At 38.1% G+C, this 15,976-nt stretch overlaps 1 protein-coding gene and 1 pseudogene across 4 annotated transcripts in view; both read right to left on the bottom strand.

The window, feature by feature from the left end:
- LDAH (lipid droplet associated hydrolase) overlaps positions 1–15,976 on the bottom strand; it is a 141,146-nt gene that overhangs the window by 43,695 nt on the left and 81,475 nt on the right. The window lies entirely within an intron of this gene.
- On the bottom strand, positions 317–9,167 carry LOC135232913 (nuclear pore complex protein Nup88-like; annotated as a pseudogene).

A 15,976-nucleotide genomic window follows, 5' to 3' on the forward strand; every position in this document is an offset into this window, starting at 1 on the left:
TGCTTAAGAAATTCCTCTGTAGCCCCAAATCATGAAGATATTTTTCATTCAAAATGTTTCTTTATAAACATACCTCTTTATCTGCTCTATGATGTGGACTTATGTCTCCAGTTGTGTTTAACTTCAGTTATGAATCTGTTCCTTTGATTTCGGAGATCACTGATTTGCTTTACCTTTTCCCTTATGTATTCATCCTCCTCCTTCTGGATGAACTGAGTGCACTTTTGCTGGTAGACCCTGAGACTAAAGGTGGGTTTTTGTGGACTCAGACTCTTCCATTTTCTGCTATTGATACTACCCATTAAAAAAAAAAAAAAAAAAAAGAAACCATTGCTGGCGAGTTGATTTCAATTCATCGTGACGCCATAAGACAGAGTAAAACTGCCCCAATGGGTTTCCAAGAAGTGGCTGCTGGATTCAAACTGGCAGCTTTTTGGTTAGCAGCTGGACACTCAGCCACTGCACCACCAGGGCTCTGCTGTTGATGCTAGTTTTTCATAAAAACCTGTATGATGGTATTGCCCAAATGTTGAATTGATCAGTAATCAGCTGTAATTTTGTCTTCATGCTGCTTTCACTATTAGGAAGAACAGGGGTTTGTGAATGAAAACTGTGAAGGACATTTCTCATTTTAGTCATGATATCTTCTTGTTTTTCCTTGGTCATATCTGTCAGCTAAGTGCTCAGCCATTTCCGTAGACTTTTCCTTTTCTCCCAACAATAGGTGAGATATTTTAGCTATTTCTTTTTTGGTCACAGGATAGTTTGACCTCCATTGTTTCTCCTTTGCCACGTAAAAGTGAGAATGTATTGCTACCTAAACACCTGTTTAGCTGATGAGTTAAAGACACTTTTTGGAAGCAGGTAGCCACATCCATGCAAATGATTTTAAAACTGCTAGATGGCAACGTTACTTTTCAATTGAATCCAGGATTTCTGGCAGAATGCAGAAGGGAGATTCCAACACTGGCATCTTCTCAGGTACAAAGCAGAAGAGGACATGCCGGATGGACTGTGCTAAAGGCCTTATGTATGAGGCATTCACAGGTTTTTCTGCTGCAGGTTACTGCGGGCCCCAGAATGTCAGGGATGATCCGGAATCTTCAAATCGAAGCCAGCTGCCTGTGTGGCAATGGGTTTGTCCAAAGGTTATGCACAAAGATTCACAGAAAGGTTATGGAATCTCTGTGAAGTCTGGCTGGAAAAGTAAAGACAATAAAACAATCATCCTCTCCAGATGCCACTTTGAGAGTGAGATCCAACCCAACACATTCAAATACAGAGAGGGAATGAGATCAGCTCTGGAATCCCAGGACTTTTCTGATATTTGGTCATCTTCCTTTTCCCCTTCTAGCATAGCACAAGGATCCAGCATTCTTCATGCACTAGTAATCACTATGATGTGGGGAAAGGTTAAGCAGAGTATACAGCACTAGCATCATAACTACAGTTATCTTCAGCTGCAGACAGCACTGGCAATGAACCTAATAGCTTTCTGATGTCTCCAGGGCTTTGTAATAGAAGCCTCCCCACTCTCACAGTCAATGTACAGTAGGTATGCCACTACTTCATTTTTGCCTTTTTGTCCAAAGACTTTCTTCAGAACTGCTGCCAATGGTTCAAAGTCAAATGTGACTCCTGTTTCTCTTAGCAATGTGACATGTGTCTTTCAGATTGGCAAAAATTAAGAAGTCTGAGAATACTGAGGGTTAAAGAAGATGTGGCTCAAAAGGAACTCTTAAACAACACTGCATCTATTAAGTATTGAATTTTTCTCTTCTGTTTTTGAAAGGAAAACTACCTTCCTGGGTGTCTGGGGCTCACACAGCTAGTAAATTTTATGACACTGTCTAATGTTAACTGTGCAATATAGGGGTCTGGCATTTCACTTGGATACTAAGCAGCGTGCCTGCAGAGTCTGAGAGGAGAAACTGATGAAAAACCTCTCAGTGATGGAGTGGTGCTAATATTAACCCTTGATTTTTCACCTTCAAATTCAGAACTCTTCCCTTATCTTGTAGGTAATTCTAACATCACAAGTCTTCTTGTTGCTTTAAGTGCTACATGATGTTCTGTTGGACTTAACAAGACTAAACAGATTTCAAACAGGGGTGGATTATTTCTGCTGTGTGTTATACTCGAAGTTTTGGCCACCTCAATATGGTAAGGAAAAGAAATAAAAGATACAGGATCTAAAACGAAGAAACAACACTGTCATTATCTGTGGACAAATGTGTACTTAGAAAATCCAAAAGAATATACAGACAAGTTTTAGAACGAACAAGAGAGTTTAACAAGTTTGCTGGACAGAAAATCAACATGTAAACATTATTTGTATTTGTATAGATCAGCAACAATCATTTAGAAAATGAAATTTTAAAAATATCCTATTTACAACTGCATAAAAAATAAGAAGGTAATAATCAGACAAAAGTTGTACAGAATGACTATAGGTAGAATGTATAAAACTTTTTTAAAGACCATAAAGAAGATTTACAATAAATGGAGAACTATACCATGTTCAAGGAACTCTGGTGTCACAGCGGTTAAGTGTTTGGCTACTAACCCAAAGGTGAGCAGTTGGAAACCACCAGCTGCTCCGTGGGAGAAAGGTATGGCAATCTGCTTCCATAAAGATTACAGCCTTTGAAACCCTATGGGACAGTTCTCTATAACTTGGAATTGACTCAATCACAATGGGTTTATTTTATCCCAAGTTGACGGAATAGAAAACACAACATTGTAAAGACATTATTTCTCCCCAAATTAATTTATAAATTTAGTAAAACCAGAATCAGAATCTCAACAAGTTGTTCGTGAACTTTACAAGCAAATTCAAAATGTACATGGAAATGCAGAAAGCCAAAAATACCTAAGGCATTCTTGAAGAACAAAAAGAAGGGATTTAACTTGTTCTACCAATATCATAAAAAAAATAGCATACTATAGTATAAACCTTTAATAAATAAGACATACGTGCTTTTGGTGCAGAGTTAGAAAAGCAGGCCAATAGAACAGATTAGAGAGCCCTGACAGGAACTAGAAGCCTTTGTATAATGTTAGAATTATTTATTCTCTGAATGTTTAGTAGAATTCACCAATGAAGCCATCTATGCCTGGAGCTTTAGAATGACTTTTGACTATTGGTTGACTCAACTTTTTAATGGCTATAGGACCATTCATGCTTTCTATTTCTTTTGAATCTGTCTTGATATCTTTTTCTAGGGATTTATCCATCTCATTTGAAATTTTCAAAGTTACTGGCATAAAATTATTTATAATACCCTGCTATTATAGTTCAATTTCTAAACCACCAGTAGTAATGTTACCTCTTTCATCCCTGATACTATTAATCTTTTTGTAATTAAGTAACTCTCTTTACACCTCTAGTAATGCTTAAAACAAAAGATGATTCTTATTTTGAAATTTGACAAATTATATTAATGTTCATGTGGACAAATAAGAAGGATAGCCAAGGAATTCTGAAAAAGGAAGAGAAACGAGGGAAATGAGCTCTGCTAAATATTACATGTATTATGAAGCTACACTAATTAAAACTGCTTGGTGCCAGAAAAGGATCACGCAGCTCAATGGAACAAAAACAAAAGAACAGAAACAGGCCTTAACACTCATGGGAATGAAATTTATGATAAAGGTATCAATGGAAGAAAAAGGTTGCCTAATAAATGGAGTTGGGAAAACTAGAAAACAGAATTATTCCAAATAGCAAACAACTGGAAATGAGCGCCCATAATTAAGGCTGGTTACGTAAGTTATGCTATATCCATATGATGGAACACTTGGCCGTGACAAAACATTGGCCAGATTTGTATGTGCTGACAGGAAGGGTGTACAAATTTTGATTCTCCTTTGAAATCTGCTTCTTGGAATTGTGAATCAAAAGGAGTTAGCAAGCTGCAAGTAAGACGCTCTATAGGCTCATATGTTCTTTGGGCTTTTAATTCTGAAAGCACAGAGGTATTTTGCTTATTTTCAAGCTCTTCAACTATATCCCATAAATGATTCCTGGTAAATTAGATGTCACCAAATAATACAATCTCTACTAAATGAAATTCAATTGTTCAACTCTCAATCATATTTTCTCCTCCAGGCAACTTTTAGAAAATATTAGCAAAGAGCCAAACCAGGGATTTATTTAAAAATATTTCCAGGGAATAATGTGAGGACAGTACATTTAATCCTGGTCTTCTACACCTTCGGCATTTATAATACTGTTGTAGGTAAGAGAAAATATTCAGGACTAGGACTGTTAGGTGCTATGAACAACAAGATTCTTCTTTAGGAAAATAAGCTAAATTATGTTTTACTGTACTCTTTACGAATGCAGAAGAGTATGCTAAAACACATCAGAAACATTTAAATGGCAAAGTTGGAAATAAGTGTGCTCCCTCCCTAGCCTCGCCCTGGCTAATCTACAGTTAGCCAAAATAATTAATGACTAACAAAACAATCTCATTTCCAAGAGGTCTGATAATTTAGGCCTTTATGGTAACTCTTTGCTCATTTTAGCTTCAAGTTTACTCACTTCAAGAAGCATCATGGGCTTGCTTGTGCTTATTAACATGTCCTCAAAGATTTAGGGAATATAAACGGTTAACACAGCTACTGTCAAACCAAAAAACATACCACACAGATTCCATACTCGTTATGTAACCCACAGTACACAAGGAACTTCAGATTGATCAAATCAGTTGGCAGAAACAGGAAACAATCCATTATTTTTATAAATGATCCATTACTGTGACCCACGTTAAACAAAATTGCATGCAAAGGAAACTCTAAAAATACATGAGCAACCACATAGTTACATTTGGTTGATCTATATCAGTAACAAATTCAGAATTAAAGTGCACTCTGAAATCACGGGAATGGACCGAAACAATAAGGAAGTTCTATCATGTGCTCTGAATGCATCATTGCCTCGCAAAAATATGAGACGACCAGAGACCATTTTTCACAACTCATACTTCGTTGATGGGACTGATTTTTCTCTCTTACTTTTGGAGAACAATAGTTATTGCCTGTGAGTGAAGCTTCTAAGTTTCCTATATATCATAATGATAATTTCAGTAAAATAAACAACCCACATGTGACAGCCTAAGTCACAATAATAAAAATTTCTTTTCTTCTTCATGTAGAAACCTACTGGTAAAAAACAAAACAAAAAAAACCACCGAGTTCAAGAAAGTACACCCCATTTTATAAACACAGCTGTGCAGAGAAAGCTTCCAAATCTGTGTACACAATAAAACATTTTCTTATGTTACTATCTCATTATAGAAAGAACTTCCAGGCTAGCCAAGTTATTCTACTCTAAGGGAACATTTTCACATAGCTCACATCCTCATTTGAAGTCTATCAGACTCAACTTTTGATAATGAAACACAACCAGGCTTTCTTGAAGAGTGCAGGAAAATAAATACACACACTGGGACTGTTTATGGTGGATACATTTTGGGGTTTACACATAGTATTTTGACAATTATTTTGCCTGAACTTATTAGTAGTCATTTTTTAGGAAGGAAGTTAAGAGGCAATTGGGGTGTGGCTGTAAGGTAAGGAATATGATGTTCAGGTGTGGTCTGTATGCAATCTATTTTGTTAGATGCTTTAAAAAAAACAAAATTTAAAAAATAATACAAAAATGAACTTCCCCATTCAGGTAACTTATTACAGATGCATCTGTTTTTCTGGATGCAGCAATGGTACCTACACATTATGACAAAATAATGAAAAATGATATCTGTTATGTTTACAAAACCTTCAAAAAACCAGCATCGCTGCTATTTTCCACATTAATTTACTAGTTGAGCCCACTTGTTGCTGCATGGCAGGTGATACCTAACCGCACAAGTTGAAAACAAGAACATTTAGCACACAGTTTATTTCTTTATCAGATTACCAGTATTGTTAAGACGTATCTTAGTGAACATGCATTATAGACCAGACAGCCTTCAAAGATAAAGTTGCTAGTAGTCACAGCATAGATCTAGAAATGATCCTAGTTTAACTCTTCTCCCACTAAGACCATGTTTTCCTCCCTTAGGATCTGACTGGAAACACAAAGTCTATTTAGCTTATTTAGCCAGAAGTATGCATAGTTTATAAACTGAAAATGCCCTGTGATGGTTAAGATTGTGTGCCAACTTCGCTGGGACATAATTCTCAGTGGTTTGGCAGTTACATAGTGATGTAGTTGGCAGTTATCTAATGATGTAGTCATCCTTCATGATGTGATCTGATGTGATAAACCAATCAGTTGTAGGAATGCATCACACTGGGAGCTAGAGTACTATATGTAGGGCAGGAGGCAAAAAACAACCGAAAAACCCCCAGTGTTTTAGCACTGGTGTTGGGACTGTTGTAAGTTAGAAATCCCACTGTTTCAAATTTTGGGCCTAGAGTGACTGAGAAGAAAGAGTCATTCATTAGGTCTACTGGCTGCTCATTAGTTTGTTCATTCATTCACTTTCATCAAATATATATTGAGCACCTACAACACGTCAGATGCTGGGCTGAGTGCTGGAGAAACGGATGCACAAGACAGACACAGTGCCTGCCCTCAGAGCATTTAAAGTTTAGTGTTAGAGAAGTTTATAATAATGCATGATAGGTACCACGATATGGGAAATAAAGAGTACAGTAGAAAAATATAAAACAGACACTAGAAATCTCTTGTTCATCATGACCTAGGAACTGTTGAAAAAGACTTTGGAAAGAGACCAAAAACCAAAGCAAATCCATTGCCGTAGAGTCAATTCCAACTCTTGGAGACCCTACAGGACAGAGGAGGACTGCCTCATAGGGTTTCCAAGGAGCGTCTGGTGGATCTGGTGGATCTGAACTGCAGCTGTAACTCTTAACCACTGCGCCACCAGGGCCCCAGAGAAGTAGACAAATACTCACTGAGTACCTACCGCTGTCAAGGTGCTGAGGATAGAGCACAGGGCTACTCAGGGAAATCAGTAAAACAAAGATTCTTCCACATTTAACTTTGCTGAAAGACACTGTGAAACATTTATACTTCAGTTCAACATACTAAAATACCATTTTTATACCTTTCCTAAGATGAGGTAAAGTGTCCTTCACAGGTTTTCTGAATTTAAGGGAGAATGATACAGAGGAAGGAGCCCTGGTAGCACAGCGGTTAAGTGCTTGGCTGCTAATCAAAAGGTTGGCAGTTAGAATCCTTCAGCCACTCTGTGGGAGAAAGATGTGGCAGTATGCTTCCATAAAGATGACAGCCTTGGAAACCCTATGAGACAGTTCTACTCAGTCCTATAAGAATTAACTCCAGGCAAGAGGTTTGGTTTTAGATACAATGGAAAGGCCAGTAGTCAGAGGCACATGCTGGATGCACGCCAAAGTACCAGAGAACACGGGATTTCCACCACAGAAGCTGTCCCTGTAAACATTCTCATCTTCTCAGAAGTCAACTGGAAGGCACAAAGTGTGGCTTTCTTGTTCCATTTTGCCTGGCAAAATGCAAATGTATCAGTTAAGGTGACTAAGACCCCGTGAGACAGAGGCTAAATCTTTGAAAAACAAGAAGTTAACTCACAAGCAAAAGGTTAGTTCCAACCGACTAAAGGAACTGCATTAGGCCCAGTGCCAGCCTTGATAACAGGCAAGGATCTGTCTTGCTCAGTTCAATAAAGATGTTTCAAAGATGCATCTTATGCTTATCTTTTCCTTACGATTCTCTGAAGGGAGTGGTCCTCCTCCCACTGACTTCAGGCATGCCAGCTTCACGAGGGTAGCATCGTCTGGTGACGTCACAAGCCTGTTGTTGTTAGATGCCCTCAAGTCGATTTCGACTCATAGCAACCCTGTGTACAATAGAACGAAACGCTGCTTGGTCCTGCGTCACCCTCACAATCTTGCTGTATTTCAGACCATTGTTGCAGCCACCATGTTAATGAATCTCATTGAGGGTCTACCTCTTTTTAGCTGATCCTCCACTTTACCAAGCACGATGTCCTTCTTTGGGGACTGGTCCTTCTTGATAACATGTCCAAAGTATATGACATGAAGTCTCGCCATCCTTGCCTTTTAGGAGTATTCTGGCTGTACTTCTTCCAAGACAGGCTAAGCAATAACCCTGGTTAGCTGCTAAGTCCTACCACTGCCTCACTGAACTAAGGCATCGGCTTCTACAGAGTTTAGAGAGGGGACAGCATCCTCGGGAAGACTCTGTACCCTCCCCAACAGGACAGGGCTGTATTTCTGATAGCCTAATGACATCTCTGCCAAATCTCAAGAGTACTGGGCATATAAATAAGACAATAATTCATCCAATTTAACCAAAAACACTCCATGGTATCTGGATATATAATGAACTAGGTATTATACTCTATTACCAGTTCATATTTTAGTCTGCGACTCAAACATTCATTCACCTTAATGGTCCTTGAAAGTTGTTCAATAAGTAAAGGTAACATTTTCAACTGACAGAATTAATTCATGCTTTTCAAATGCATACAGCGAAAGTTTACATTAAGTTAAAAGCAAGACACTGAGCTTATGTTAAGGATGATGGAAAAATCTGGAAATGGATAATGGTAATGGCTGAATAACATAATATATGCCTGATAAACATAACTAATGCCACTGAAGTGTGTATGTAAAGAACGCTGAAATGGCAAATGTTTTCTTACATATATGACTACCACAGTAAAAAAATATAATTCAAAGTTTGGTTCTAATATTTATAACATAAATAACAACTATTTCTAAAAAAGTACATTTGTCACCATTATATCAAAGCAAATTGATTTTAAAACAATACCATGCGATCCTCAATGAAATTTCACCTATCTTTTTGAAAAGAAAAGCCTTTTTTTAAAAATTGTACTTTAGATGAAGGTTTATAGAACAGACCAGTTTCTCATTAAACAGTAGTACAGATATTATTTTATGACATTGGTTAACAACCCCACGACATGTCAACACTCACCTTTCTCAGCCCTGAGTTCCCTATTGCCAGCTTTCCTGTCCCCTCCTGCTTTCTAGTCCTTGCTCCTGGGCTGGTGTGCCCCTTTAGTCTCATTTTGTTTTATGGGCCTGTCCAATCAGGAGTGACGTCATTACTGAGCTGAAAGGGTGTCCGGGGGCCATACACTCCAGGTGTCTTCAGTCTCTGTCATGTCGCCAAGTCTGGTCTTTCTTTTTGAGTTACAATTTTGTTCCACATTTTTCTCCAGCTCTGTCTGGGACCCTCTATTGTGATCCCTGTCAGAGTAGTCAGTGGTGGTAGCTAGGCACCATCTAGTTGTACTGGACTCAGCCTAGTGGAAGCCGTGGCAGATGTGGCCTGTTAGTCCTTTGGACTAACCTTTCCCTTGTATCTTTAGTTTTCTTCATTGTTCCTTGCTCCCTAAGGGGTGATATACCTATAGAATATCCCAGATGGCCCACTCATAGAAAAGCCTTTTCTTTATTTTCAATTTTGTACAACTTTTATGCAATAGTTTCCTGGAATATAGTTTATACAGGTAGAATACAATCACTGCATGCAAGATGTACATTCTGTTAGGGAAAGTATCCTGTGAGTGCTTCTAGTAAGTCTTCCTACAGATCACTACAAATACGTGGTTTCAGACTTTTATTGTGAGGTAAAGATGCTTCGTTTTCTCTCTGAAAAATTACTTCAAAATAAGATGATCATGAAAGAGAACCATAATCTGCCATCTTCAATAAATCTAAGAGAGATCTTTTAGAGCAAAGCATAATATAGTCTTCCTCAGTCTAATGAGGGTCAATACCCCAGGAAAGACCTCTCACAGGGCAAAATGTAATTATCATTTATTTCAGGAGGGGGAACTGCACGTTTTCTGGAGCCCTCCAATTGATACATACATATATTCCCCAAAATAACAAATCTCACTAAAACAGACATAATTACTTCATGGGTTAACAATCTTCATAGCTGGAAGGCAGCCTTTTGTATGAGTGGCTTGAGGGATCATGGCAACACCTCAGCATGAAGGAATTCACCGCTACTGTAAATGGAATTTCTAGCTGTGCCAGAGTTAAACATCTTCATAATCTTCTTCCTAGACAAGCCTGACCATAGCCTACCACACTGACATTTGGGTTCCTTGACAAAAAAGCTGGCTTGCAGCTATTTAGTCTACAGTGAAGGCAGAAGTCCACATGCTGTCAAGTCCAGCACACACAAAGAGAGCTTCCGAATCGCAAATATAATGTACGACTTTAAATATAGATAAGAAACAACAGATTGTCACACATTTGAGTAAGGGCTCTAACATGGAAGACAGAGGACAAAACAAATATAAAAATTAAACTCAGAGGAAAACACAATGGGAAAACCAGAAGAAATTATAAGAAAATTTGCTTAGAAATGTAAGAAAATGTTATGTTAATAAAGAATGGGATATAAAAAGAACACAGTAAACAGGATACAATTCTTAAAAATTAAAATATAATTTCTTAAATTAAAAAAAAAATCAGTAAAAATAGTAGAAATAAGAGTGGAGAAAATCCAACTGTAATCACAAAGATGAGCAGGAGGACAGAAAATTAGAGAACCAATACAAGAAAATGAATATCCTACTAAACGAGTTCCAGAATGAGGAAACTAAAAAAGGAGGGACGGGAACCTAACAGAAATAATTGATGGAAGTTTCCACAAAATGAAGAACACAGATATACAGGTCTTCATATTGAAACAGCCTCAAGTGTCAAGGACACTGTATTAGTTTCCTGTGGCTGCTGTAACAAACTACCACAAACTGGGTTGCTTAAAATAACTGAGATACATTCTCCCACAGTTCTGGAGGAAGACTAACTATCTGCAATATGCAGATGACACAATCTTGCTTGCTGAAAGCTAAAAGGCCATAAAGCACTAAGTAATGAAGATCAAAGACTACAGCCTTCTATGGATTACATCTCAATATAAAGAAAACAAAAACCTTCACGACTGGACCAATAAGCAACATCATGATACACAGAAAAAAGACTGAAGTTGCCACAGATTTCATTTTACTTGGATCCATAATCAGCACCCATGGAAGGAGCAGTCAAGAAATCAAAGAATGTATTGTATTGCATTGGATAAATACACTGTAAAAGATCTCTTTAAAGTGTTAAAAAACAAAGATGTCACTTTGAGGACTAAGGTGCACCTGACCCAAGCCATGGTAGTTTCAATTGCCTCATACACATGTGAAAGCTGGCCAATGAATAAGGAAGACTGAAGAAGAAGAACTGATGCATCTGAATTATGGAGTTGGGGAAGAATACTGAATATACCATAGACTGCCAGAAGAATGAACAAATCTGTCTTGGAAGAAGTATAGCCAGAATGCTCCTTAGAAGCAAGGATGGTAAGACTTCATTTCACTTACTTTGGACATGTTATTAGAAGGGACCAATCCCTGGAGAACATTATGCTTGGTAAAGTGGAGGGTCAGCAAAAAAGAGCTCAGTAAGATGAATGGACACAGTGGCCACAACAATGGGCTCAAACACAGCAATGATGGTGTGGATGGCACAGAACCGGCCAATGTTTCATTCAGATATGCAGTGGGGTCCCTATGAGCTGGAACCAACTCGATGGCACCTAAAAACAAGTCTTTTTTAACTTAGCTGATGGTAACTCCATCTTCTCCTATTGTTCAGGCCAAAACTTTAGAGTCATCCTTAAGTCCCTCCTTGTCTCTCACGCTCCACATCTAATCAGGAAATTCTGTTGCCTTCCCCTTCAACATATATCCAGAATCTGACCCCTTCTCACTACTTCCACGGATTCACCTTTCTGTTCTGATCCACATCCACCATCATCTCTCACCTAGATTACTGAATTAGCCTTATAGCTGGACTTCTTGCTTCTTGTTCCCTTACGGTCTATTCCAAACACAGCAGCCAGGAAATTCCTTTTAAAACCTGAGTCACATCATATCACTCCTCTGCTTATTTAGAGCAAAAGCCAAATTCTTTTTTTTTTTTTTTTATTTTTACTGTGCTTTAAGTGAAAGTTTACAAATCAAGTCAGTCTCTCATACAAAAATTTATATACACCTTGCTATATACTCCTAGTTGCTCTCCCCCTAATGAGACAACACACTCCTTCTCTCTACCCTGTATTTCCGTGTCCATTCAGCCAGCTTCTGTTCCCCTCTGCCTTCTTATCTCCCCTCCAGACAGGAGCTGCCCACATAGTCTCATGTGTCTACTTGAAAAAGCCAAATTCTTTATAATGGCTTTCAGGCAACTCTCTTTTTACTCTCCATTTTATTCACTATGCTCCAGCCACACAGGCCTCCTTGCTGTTCCTCAAACATAATGCGCAAGCTTCTGGTCTTAAGGCCTTTGCATTAACTATTTCTAATGCCTGGAACCTTTGTTCCCTGGATATCAACAAGGCTATTTCCTTCATCTCCTGTAAGTGCCTGATCACTAGTCGCAGTCCACAATATAAGCCAGCTTGAAAGGTCTCCACTGGCCAAAACTGGAACAGTTTTATTACCAAAATAATTAAGTACTGTAATGAATCACAAGACTTTAAAAAAAGAGAAAATTCATAAACCATGCCAATAATTGACGAATACATGAGCGAGAGAGAAAGATAAGTCAGAGCTCTTGCTTACAGTAGAATACTGAGTATCAGTCAGAAATATGGAGGGAATGTTAAGAGTTGGGAAATCACCATCATGGTAAGGTTAGGGTCAGGAAAGGGTCATCGATGGATGCTGAATATAGGAGAAATTTTTGATGAAGCGTAGGCTATTGGCATGATCTTAAAAAGTGTCTGTCTACAGACTATTCATTAATTGCTAAGAAAAAAATAGCAATTATACAGTGAGGATAACATTTTGATCAGGTGATCAAAATTCACATCACCAAGGAGAAGCCTAGAGATATGATACCCTGAGAAGGACACAGCATCACTGACGCAGTATTCTAGTCGAGAATGCATAGCCTCAATCTAGTCACGAGGAAACATCAGACAAACAAAACACAAAATTAGGAATATTCTTTTTTAAGAAAAGAAACCATATCCTTTCAAAAAATGTCAACTTTATGAAAAGACAAAAAAAAAAAATGTTCTGGATTAGAAGAGAACAAAGAGGCGCTGACAGTTAAATGTAGTATCTGATCCTAGACTGGATCTTGTCCTGGAAGGGAAAAACGCTACAAAAGACATTATTAGGTCAAATGACAAAACTGGAATATGGGAGGTAGTTTAAAGTATTCATCAATGTTAAATTTACTGAAGTTGATAATTGCACCGTGATTATGTAAGAGAATATCCCTGTTCTTAAGTACTATACACTTTAGGATATATTTAGAGTTAGAGGGCTATGTATATTCAACTTATCTCAGATGGTTCAAGAAGAAATAGTATGTGTACATAGAAAGGGAGAGCAAATGAAAAAGCAAATGAGGTAAAATATTAACAATAGGTAACCCAGATCTGGGTAAAGGGCATATGGGTATTCTTTGCATTCTTCCTATTCTCGCAAATTTTCTGTCAAGTTTGAAATTACTTCCAAATAAAATGTTAAAAAATAAATTGCAGTCCACCACTGCCCTCTATCCCCCAGCCCTGGCATTTCCAGTCCTCTTTACCTGACTCCAGTCTTTTTAAGAAGGCAGTATTGTCTTTCAATATACTAATTTACTTCTATTTTTTCTTTGTTTATTATCAACTCCCCTTAGTAGACTATAAGCTTTGTGAGGGCAGAGATCTCTTTCTGTTTTTTTCACAGATGCATCCAAGTCCATAATGTTGCTGTTAGGTGTCATCAAGTTGGCTCCATCTCATAGCAACTCTATGTACAGCAAAATGAAACAATGCCCAGTTGTGCACCATTCTCACAATCATTGCTATGTTTGAGCCCATTTTTTGCAGCCACTGTGTCAATTCATCTCATTGAGGGTCTTCCTCTTTTTCAATGACCCTCTACTTTACCATGCATGACGTCCTTTTCTAGGGACCAGTCCCTCCTGATAACAGGTCCATAGTAGGTGAGACAAAGTCCTGACATCCCCACATCTAAGGAGTAGTCTGGCTATACTTCTTCCAAGACAGGTATGTTCATTCTTCTGGCCGTCCATGGTATATTCAATATTCTTTGCCAACATCGTAATTCAAATGCATCAATTCTTCTTCAGTTTTCCTTATTCATTGTCTAGCTTTAGTGTGCGTATGAGTGAGGCGACTGAAAATACCATGGCTTGGGTCAGAGGCACCTTAGTCCTTAGTCCTGACAGCATAGCTTTTTAACACTTTAAAGGGGTCTTTTGCAGCAGATTTACCCAATGCAATACGCCGTTTGATTTCTTCCCTGATGTCCAAGTAAAATAAAACCTTTGACAACTTTAATCTTTCTCCATTTATCATAATGTTTATTGGTTCATTTGTTAGGATTTTTGTTTTACTTTGAGGTATAATCTATAGGGAAGGCTACAGTCTTTGATCTTCATCATCAGTAAATGCTTCAAATTCTCTTCGCTTTCAGCAAGTAAGGTTGTGTCATCTGTATATCACAGGTTTTTAATGACTCTTCCTCTAATCCTGATGCCATATTCTTCTTCACAGAGTCCAGCTTCTGGGGTTATTGGCTCAGTGGTTAACAGCTTGACTGCTAACCAAAAGGTCAGCGGTTTGAATCCATTCAGCCACTACTTGGAAACTCTATGGGGCAGTTCTCCTCTCTTCTATACCGTTGCTATGAGTCAGAGTCAACTAGCTGGTAACAGTTTTCTGGGATTATTTGCTTAGCATACAGATTTCTTTTCCTAAATTTTATTTATTTTGTTGTTGTTGAGAAAATACATGGTGAAACATACACCGATTCAACAGTTTCTACATGTATAATTTAGTGACAATGATTATATTCTTCGAGTTGTACAACCATTCTCACTCTCCTTTTCTGTGTTGTTTCAACCTCATCAGCATAAACTCACTGCCCCCTAATATTCCTATCTAATCTTTCGAGTTGTTGTTGTCAATCTGACCCCATATAGTTTTTGCAAATAGCATAATACTAAAGGCAAGCCTTTTTTTACTAGTTAATCTAAATTATTGTTCGGTTTTAAGAAGACTTCATGGGATATTTTTGGTTTAAAGTTTAAAGATTATCTCAGGTAAATAGTTTCAGAAGTTCATCCACCCTCTCCAGAAAACCCTGTTCTGCATTTTCCTTCCTTTGATCAGGATTCTTCTATGGATTCTTTGATCAAAATGTTAAGTAATGGTAGCCAGGCACCATCCAGTTCTGGTCACATGGCAAAGGAGGCAGCTGTTCATGGAAGCTATTAGTCACACATTCCATATCCTCCTCCTATTCCTGAATCTCCTTTCTCTGTTGCTCCAGGTGAAAAGAGACCAATTGTGCCTGGGATGGCCACTTATAAACTTTTAAGACCCCAGGCACTACGCAATGAACTAGGAGGTAGAAGAGAAGCGCTGAACACGTTATTAGGTCAATTAACTGGGATGTCCCACGAAACCATGAACCTAAACCTCCAAACCAAGAAAACAAATCCCATGAGGTGTGTGGTTGTACATAAGCAGCCTCAGCAGCTACTCTTTTTTGGTTGTTGCTGTAAATATATCTATCACACAATCTTTGCAAATTAAACTTTTTACAGGTATACAACTTATTGGCAGCAATTACAACAATCGGCTGTGTAATACCCTTAATTCAATTTTTCTATCACCATTAACCCCTCTTTTCCCCTCCCGCCTGACCCTGGTAATCACTAATAAACTTTAGACTCTATACATTTGCCTTTTCTTGTCTTCTTATATAGATGAGGTCATACAATATTCGTCCTTTTGTGATTAGCTTATTTCACTCAGCATAATGTCTTCAAGTTCCATCCATACCATAGCATACATCAAGACTTCATTTCTCCTACTGGTTGAGTACTATGCCATTGTGTGTATGTACCATATTCTGTTTATCCATCAATCTGTTGA

The sequence above is a fragment of the Loxodonta africana genome, chromosome 12 (assembly GCF_030014295.1).
Source record: "Loxodonta africana isolate mLoxAfr1 chromosome 12, mLoxAfr1.hap2, whole genome shotgun sequence".
Lineage (NCBI taxonomy): Eukaryota > Metazoa > Chordata > Mammalia > Proboscidea > Elephantidae > Loxodonta > Loxodonta africana.